At 40.9% G+C, this 9041-nt stretch overlaps 1 long non-coding RNA gene across 3 annotated transcripts in view; it reads left to right on the top strand.

Moving 5' to 3' along the window:
- The window catches only part of LOC138145008 (uncharacterized), an 84765-nt gene that overhangs the window by 74136 nt on the left and 1588 nt on the right, over positions 1–9041 (top strand). For all 3 annotated transcript variants that reach the window (XR_011164075.1, XR_011164074.1, XR_011164073.1), the window contains one exon: positions 4703–4800. This is a non-coding gene — a long non-coding RNA (uncharacterized lncRNA). The remainder of the gene's footprint in view (positions 1–4702; positions 4801–9041) is intronic.

A 9041-nucleotide genomic window follows, 5' to 3' on the forward strand; every position in this document is an offset into this window, starting at 1 on the left:
TATAAAAGCCCAATATTTTATTTTATTTTTTTAATGCTTTATTAACTTCTGATTTACATCATTTGTTTCCGCCAGATTTTGAGTTACAAATTTTCTCCCCATTTTTTCCCCCACCCATCCCCCCAAAACAGCAGTCCCACATGATATCCCCACCTCCAATCTGCTCTCTCCCATATTTTCCCCCATACCCGTTTCAACTTTTCCAGTGGATCTCTATGCCTCAGTGCCTGTATATCTTTTTTTTCTTAATAATATGTAAGATGGTATTAATAATAGTATATATATATACACACACATATATATATATATTTGAATATTTGATTTTTAAAACTTTCAATTCCAGATTCATTCCCTTCCCCCCCCTGCCACCCACCCCCACTGGGGAGACAAGCAGTTCAGTATAGGTTGTACATGTGCGGCTAATGCAAAACAATAACATAGTAGATGTATTGTAAAAGACTGACTAAATTTCCCTCCCTCCTATCCCACCTCCCACTTGTTCTATTCTCTACTTTGATCTTGTCCCTTTTCACAAGTGGGTGCTTCCAACTTCCCTCCCCCCCAGCCTGCCCTCCCTTCCATCATCCCCCCTCACATCCCCTTCCCCCCCTATTCTCCTGGAGGGTGAGATCCCCTATTTAGTGTGTATTTCCCTCCCTTCTCAAGCCAGATTCAATAGGAATAAGGTTGACCTATTCCCTTTTGCCTTCCTATTCTTCCCCTCCATTGTAACCATTTTCCCTTGCCTCTTCTGTGTGAGATAGTTTGCCCCACTCTGTCTCTCCCCATCTCCTCCCATGATATTCCTCTCACCTCTTAATTTCACCTTTTAAGTCATCCCTTCCTGTTAAATTGGTCCCGTGCCCTTTATCTATGTATACCTGTAAACGTATATACACACATTCACATATGTATTCATATGCCCGCATACCCTCATATAAAGACATATATATATATTTCTAATCCCTTCAACTACTGAGAAAAGTTTCATAAGTTACAATTATTCTTTTTCCATGTAGGAATGTTAATAGTTCAACTTTGTCCAGATGGCTCAGCGAGCAAGAGCACCGGCTCCAGTGCCGGGACAACCCGGATCAAATCCGGGCCCAGACACTCAGCACCACACCCAGAAACAACAACTGGTCATGCAACCCCGAACAAGCCACTCAACCCCAATTGCTTCAAAAAAAAATAGTTCAACTTTGATAAGTTCCTTATGATTTCTTTTCCCTGTTTACCTTCTCATGCTTCTCTTGCTTCTTGTATCTGAATGTCAAATTTTCTATTCAACTCTGGTTTTTTCAGCAAGAATGCTTGAAAGTCCTCTATTCCACTGAATGACCATATTTTCTCCTGAAACATGAAACTCAGTTTTGCTGGGTAGGTGACTCTTGGTTTTAATCCCAGCTCCCTTGACCTCCAGAATATCACATTCCAGGCCCTTCGATCCCTCAGTGTAGAAGCTGCCAGATCCTGGGTTATCCTGATTGTGTTTCCACAATATTCAAATTGTTTCTTCCTGGCTGCTTGTAATATTCTCTCCTTAATCTGGGAATTCCAGAACCTGGTTATAATATTCCTAGGAGTTTTCTTTTTGGGATCTTTTTCAGGAGGTGATCGGTGGATTCTTTCAACCTCTATTTTGCCCTCTGGTTCTAAAACATCAGGGCAGTTTTCTTTGAGAACTTCCTGGAGGATGCTTTCCAGGCTCTTACTTTGGTCGTGGCTCTCAGGCAGTCCAATAATTTTTAAATTCTCTCTCCTGGATCTATTTTCCAGGTCAGTGGTTTTTCCCATGAGATATTTCACATTGCCTTCTATTCTTTCATTTGTTTGGATCTGTTTAACAGCATCTTGATTTCTCATAAAGTCATTAGCTTCCATTTGCTCCAATCTAATTCTGAAGCAATGATTCTCCTCAGTGAGCTTTTGAGATTCTTTTTCCATCTGGCAAATTCGACTTTTTAAGGCATTCTTCTCCTCATTGCCTTTTTGAGGCTTCTTTGCCATTTGAGTCAGTCTGTTTTTTTAAGGTATTATTTTCTTCAGTCAGGCTGTTCACTCTCATTTCATAATTTTCTTGCATTGTTCTCATTTCTCTTCCTAATTTTTCCTCCACTTCTCTTATCTGCTTCTTAAGGTCCTCTATGGCCTGTAACCAGCTTGTATTTTCCTTTGAAGCTTTTGGTGCAGGAGTACTGACTTCACTGTTTTCCTCCTGTTCCATGCCTTGCTCCTTCTTATCCCCAAAATAGGAGTGTAATGTTGGAATCTCCTGTCTACTTTGTTTCCTTTGCCTGCTCATTTTGCCACTCAATGATTTGACTTTTGGGCTTTTTGCCACAGTAGGACTCTGCCACCAGACAGGGGAGTTTTCGTCCCAAACACTGGGGTTTTCTCAGCTGCCGGAGGTATTAGATGGGTGCCCTCTCTGAGGTCTCCACACACTCTGGCAAGCTGGACACACACCCCAGGACCTCCACCCTAGACTGCAATCCAGATCCAAGCAGGTTAAAGCAAGAGCGATGACCCCTCAGACTGGTGCTTGGTCCCCCTACACTTTGCAGGCCAGGACCTGAAGCTGCCACGTGGTGCTGGCAGGCTCTGCTGGTGTCTCAGCGGTTTCTAGCTCCGGGGGTAAAAGCCACGCACTCCCACTTCCTGGGTCCCAAAGTCCAGACTGCACTGGCCTCACACCTTGTCCTTCGCATCTATGTATTGATAAATCTAGAAATGGCCACAGCTGCTGCTGATCTGGAGTCCTTCTGTCTGGCTGGTCAGGCCAGCCCTGGGGCTAAAGCCTCCGGTGTGTGGCTGGGATTGGCTCCCAGAGCGCTGGGCTGGCCGATTCCTGATGGCCTGCCGGGCTGTCCTCAGTGGGAGGTTAGCTTCTCTGTGTCATTTTGTGGTTTCTGCAGCTCCAAAGTTTGTTTAGAGTCCCCTTTTTACATGGATTGTGGGAGGTGAAAGCTGGAGCCGCGGGAAGGTCCTGCTTCTACTCCGCCATCTTGGCTCTGCCCCGGTTTGAGGACTTTCATTACAATTTTTTAAATAGTATGAAATTGTATCGGAGGGCATTCTGGTAAGTCATACTCCCTTGGGAAGGGAAATCAGTTAGTTAACCAGCATTTATGAAGTACCTCCTATGAACAAGGCTGAGTATTGTAGATACAAAGAGAGGCAAAAGGAAGTCATTACTCTCAAGGAAATCACATAATTGGGGGACAGAGCATGCAACAGCAAGGTACAAAGATGATATATAATATACATACATATATATGATAAATTGGAGATAATCAATAGTGGGAAGTCACAAGCATGAAGGGGAAATAGGGAAAGGCTTCTTGCAGAAAATGAGACTTTACTTGGGATTTGAAGGAAGTCAGGGAAACCAAAAGGAAAGCATTCCAGTCATGGGAGATAGCCTGTGAAAATATCCAGGAAATGGAATGTTTTATGCAAGGAATTGCAAGGAGTCCAGGATCGCTGAATCACAGAGTATGGGGAGGGGATGTGTGTGAGGTGTCAGAAAACTTGAAAGGTAGAAAGGGTCCAGGTTTTAGAGGGCTTTAAAAGCCAAAGGATTTTATATTTAGGTTGATTTAAAAAAGAAAGGATTTTATATTTGATCCTAGAGGTGAAAGGGAGCCATTGGAGTTGAATGGAGTAGGGGTAACTTTAGCAATGTGAAAAATTAGGTTAACTAGGGAAAGAGGTCAGCTTAACAGAGTGGATAGAGTGGTAGCCTTGAAGTCAAGTAGAGCTAGGTTTGAATTTTGCCTTCACACATATTAGCTTAAGTGACTTGGGGCAAGTCACTTAACTTCGGAGACAGAGTTTACTCAAATCTTAAATGGGAATAAGAATGATGGCAGCACTTATCCTATGGAGTTGTTGTGAGAATAAGATAATGAGATAAGATATATAAAATACATGGAAACTTTTAAGGAACTATATATAGTTGGCTGTTGTTATTATTGCTATTATTATCATTAATTATTTTCATTCATTGGTTCCAGTGGGTGCCTATTATTTAAACTCTTTTTGGAAGCCATCATATCATTTTATACCTTTCTACCAATTATCCTATGTTAAACACATAGTAACACCTCATAAATATGTGCTGTATTGAACTGCCCATTCCCTTATTTCTTTACCAAACAATAATTATTTTTTGAGTGACTCATTCTTTATCTCAAAGTATCTTAGGAAATGGGGGAGGTTTTTAATGATATGACAAGACTATTTGAGTTGAGAGTATATACTGTGCAGCAGTGGGAGACAAGGTTTGCTTGGTAGGTAGGGTGGGGCTAGATTACAGGGAGCAGGGCTTGAAATTTAGCCTAAACTTGATGAGCTGGGAAAGAGGGAGCCATTGAGTAAAGAAGTTACATGATAAAACAGTAATTTAAGTAGGAATGTATGGTAGTAATCTCTTAGATGAATTGAAATTGGGAAAATGAGTCAGGAAGGTCAGCTAGGAGGCTGTTGCATTAATCTAGTCTTAAAGTGTTGTGAGCTTTGACTGGAGTAGAGTCTACAGGAATGGAGCAAATAAGCTAGAACTCAGAATATTTCCCTATTTGTAAAATGAGAATATTAGACTAGATTATGTATAAGATGCCTTACTGCTCTAACATTTTCAGTGTATATGCCAGTAGAAACTATAGCATTCATGTAGTTCAATACTCTCATTTTACAGATGAGGAAACTGAATTCCATAGAGGCAAAGGAACTTGCTCAAAATCATGCAGTTTGATAATGGCAGTCCCAGAACTGAGATGTTGAGGTGTATTAAAGGTAGGTTATGTAGTCTAAGCAACCTAATTTACAGGTGAGGTCCATTGTTCATCCTTCATTTTGAAGAGGATCGATGATATCATGTCCTGATATCATCATGTTGATGTCCTGACTGGTATGTGATTGGATTTAAGTGAGGCAAAGCTGCACAAAGTCATCAGCCTCATTCTCTTCTCCAGAGTCATCTGAGTCCAATAGCAAGATGAAAGTCTGGATGACTGATGATGTCTCAGGATGCAGTGGGCAGTCTTGGTGTCTTCAATATCTGACCAAGTCCTGAGTGCTCCATAGAACCTGCTTCTGCCTTCATGCTGTTAGAACAAATTGTTCTCATCCATTCGTTCTGCCAGGGGAACTCTTCACTTGCTTGGGGGTAGACATCCCCTTACCTCACCAATGGGTTTGAAGCTTGTAAGTTACCCTCAACCAGCTTTAGCCCATCTGCAAGATGGTTTTCACCAGGGTGTAGTCACTGTACATGCTATGTATGGCTTCTTGGAGTCACAGGTGAGAGTTCAGTGAAAGGTGGACACCAAAGGTAGATGAGAAGCCTTGAAAATGGTTCAGTAAGCCCTCATACCAGAGGTGCTAGTCCTCCCTCAGCACCTCATGCACCCCATAGGTGAGGTACTTGAGGGAGAGAGAGATTGAAAGAGAGAGGAGAGAGGAGAGAAGAGGAGAGAGGAAGTAATTGCCTAAAGTCACAGAAATGTTAAGTAGAAGAACAGGGATTCGATTCCAGATCTCCAGACACCTATGATATTGTGTTCTTTACACTATTTCATTGTGACATCCTTTGTTACCAAAATTTACAATATAGGCTACTAAGAAAAACAACAATAACAATAATTACAATGAGAATAATAGTAGGATGAGACAAGTGCAAGAGAACTGACAATAGTGCTTAGTGATTGACTAGATTAGGAGCTAAAAGCATACATATAATCACAGTCCAAGATTTCAAACCCCCATGGTTGGGAACATGTTTGTGTAATTTATTGAAATAGAAAATCAGAAAGAAGAATTGATTTGGAAGTGGAGTTGGGAAGATGATGAGTTTGATTTTGAACATATTGTTTATTTAAAATATAGTTACATCATTCAAGTTTAACGGCTGGAAATCTGACATGGTGGCTAGAGGCAACCACTTGGCTGAGCCAAGACCCCAGGCCTGGCAGCAACCTTCACCAATTATTATCCTTTATCTGCTGTCAAGGTTTGTCCAGATTCATCTCTTCAAAAACCTGACCTCTCTTCAAGGGATTGAGTCTCCTATTCTCACATTTATTTGGCTCAAAACTCCTACCTTGGCTACTCCAGAAACAAGCCTATTTTGGGCTCCAATCTACAGTGTCCTCAAGAAGAGGGAAAGTAAATAGGTACTCGGTGTACCAAAATGAATCTGGGACAGGACACGTGCCCCATTCTTAATTGAAGAAAGCCATGATAAGCACAAGAAAATCATATTATGCATTACTGACTGACCTGAACAGAATTTAGTAGTGGAATGATTATTATTAGCAGTCATCTGGGAAGCTATTATCTAAGGCTCTTTGGGACATGAAACTTTTTTTAAGGCAACTAATCAGTTATTGAATATTTTACCTCTACAATCCTATCAAAAGGCAACTTCACTGTTCTCTGCAGTGGATCTTGCTGGATCCAATGCTTATTTTTTCCTTGGTGTCAGTCCACTCCTGTACTTTCTCCCTCTTGCTGCTGAAGCTCTTGGGTTATGGGAGATGCCAGCTTATGTTTTGCAACAATTTGTCCCAACCTTTTGGTGCTAACAAGGCTGACTCTAAAAGAAGGAAACACACAATAGAAGAAAAAGCAGTCAAGGTACCAATCCTCATGGCTAGTTGAAGCCATGCTCCATATGAGGAGTGGCATCTACTGTCAACTGCTAGGGTAAAAGAGAGATATTACTGAAATTCTATCTTGTCACCATTGATGTTGCAGTGAAGAAAGGTAACCTGTCTCTTCTTTTAAAACATCCATTGGGTCTTTAGATCTGGCTCAGCAGCCAACCAGGATTGTCAGTGGATGGGTCATATGTGATCAAAAACTTCTTCCCCTATCCCCTCTTCCCTTAGTGACTGAGCATGCCCCAAAGGAGAATGTGGAAGGACACCCATAAGAATATGGAATTAGGTTCAGATGAAAGGAGAATTTGAGGTACACATTCAGGAATCATTAGCATAGAGGAAAAAAAGAGGAAGTAGAGAGAGGGTTGAATTTGCAGTCAGGAAGGCTTGTTTGTTTAAACTGTATCTCATTCTGATCTCCCCACCCCTTCCCCACAATTCTAGTAAGTAAATTTATAAGTAGCCAGTATAAAGTAACAGTAGCAGAAAGTAAGATTGCAAAGGGGAACCTAGAAGTCACATACAGACTGTCCCAAAGATCAAAGGAGCATATTTTTCAAACTGTATCATATTTTGTCCAAAAATCACATTCTTAGAATATGTGCTAAATAGGGGAAAGCCATCTAGATTTGTTGTCAAGACCTTTTGGTCACATGATACACAAACCTCAGAAAAGCTCCAGATATCTGCAACAAGACCAGTAAGACATCAAATAGGGCTGATAGATTTGAGATGATGTGGATATGTTAACTTTAAAGTTTTACTGACAACTTTGAGAGAATATAATATGTTAATGAACTAACCCCAAGGTGGCATGGCTGAGAGTTAGTCTGTTTCCCATGAAAACCCTATAAAACAACACCCCAAACTCGGGCTCCCCACTCCACAGGCTTCTTCCATATTTAATGGAAGTGAGTGCTGCTGCTGAGTGCTACCAACTCAAATCCATGGTTATGTGACTTACTCTCTGTGCCTCTTCTCTCTGTCCTTTTCCTCTCACTGCCTGCCTCTCTCCACCATCCCATCCCCATTTTTATGCCATCTACCTCTGTAACCCCCCTTCTCCTCTTGTCTTTATATCTTCTGTATCATTTCCTCCCCGTTCCCCCAAAGCCAGCCCCCCACCCTCCCGGCCCTCTATGATTCATTGAAGTATGATTGAAGCTTTTCTCCTCACTGCCATTGTGGTATTTCCTGGTGAAAACTGGACATGCTTTCCCTTATTTCATAATTCCATAAGCAATTCAATTTAAGTTCAAATTCTGATTCTGACATTTCAATCAAGTAATCAAGAAGTATTTACTAAATTCCGTCTATGTTCCTGGAACTGTGCTTGGTGCTAGGGAAATAAGTACAAGGAATGAAACAATTCCCACTCATGAGAACATATATTCTAATGAGGACAACACACACACATACACAAATATATATATATATATATATATATACACACACACTCTATATATATATGTATATATATACTAATACACATATACATAAGCATAACTTAATGAGAAGTATATGCAAAGCAGTTTGGGAGCAAATAGCATTTGCCAGGATCAGGAAAACATCCATGCAAAAGATGGTCCTTGAGATGTGTTATAAAAGAAGAAAGGGGGCAGCCAGGTGGCTCAGCAAGTAAGAGCACCAGCTCCAGGGATGACCTGGGGATCGAATTTGGGCTCAGACACTTAGCACCACACCCAGAAATAACTGGCTGTGTAACCTTGAGCAAAGTTACTTAACCCCGATTGCTTTAAAAAAAAAGAAGAAGAAAGGGATTCTATAAGACCCAGGTAAAGAAAAAATGCATTCCAAATGTGGAGGATAGCTAGGGCAAAGGCACAGGGAAGAGCAGTGAAATATTGTGTGATGAATAGTGAGAAGGCCTCTAGATCTCAGCGTGTGTAGCCATGAGTAGGTTACTCAATCTTTCTAAGCCCAAGCAATTGTCCACGACTAGAATTTATGGATGAATTGAAATCCAGGTAGAGAGTACCCATGCCATTAAATAATAAGGCCTTGAAGGACATAGCTTAGAGGTAATATCAGAAATCATAAGAATAGAAGCAGTCTGAGGGAGAGAGTGTAGATGGACAGATGTAGTCCAAGGATTAAACCTTAGGAAAGACTATAGTTATGGTTCAGGAAAAAGAAGAGGAGTCATTAAGAGTAGATAAGCTTAAAAAGAAAACCCAACTATATAGCTATGACTTTCCCCTTTTTCTCAAAGACTGGTAATATAATTTTCAAAGAAAGGAAGCCATTTAAACTAACTAGAACAGATGTCACACCTTCCTTCCTTCCTTCCTTCCTTCCTTCCTTCCTTTCTTTCTTTCTTTCTTTCTTTCTTTCTTTCTTTCTTTCTTTCTT

The sequence above is a fragment of the Petaurus breviceps genome, unplaced genomic scaffold, assembly GCF_028583685.1.
Source record: "Petaurus breviceps papuanus isolate PSGF00001 unplaced genomic scaffold, PetGlider_PUasm1.0 90723, whole genome shotgun sequence".
NCBI lineage: Eukaryota > Metazoa > Chordata > Mammalia > Diprotodontia > Petauridae > Petaurus > Petaurus breviceps.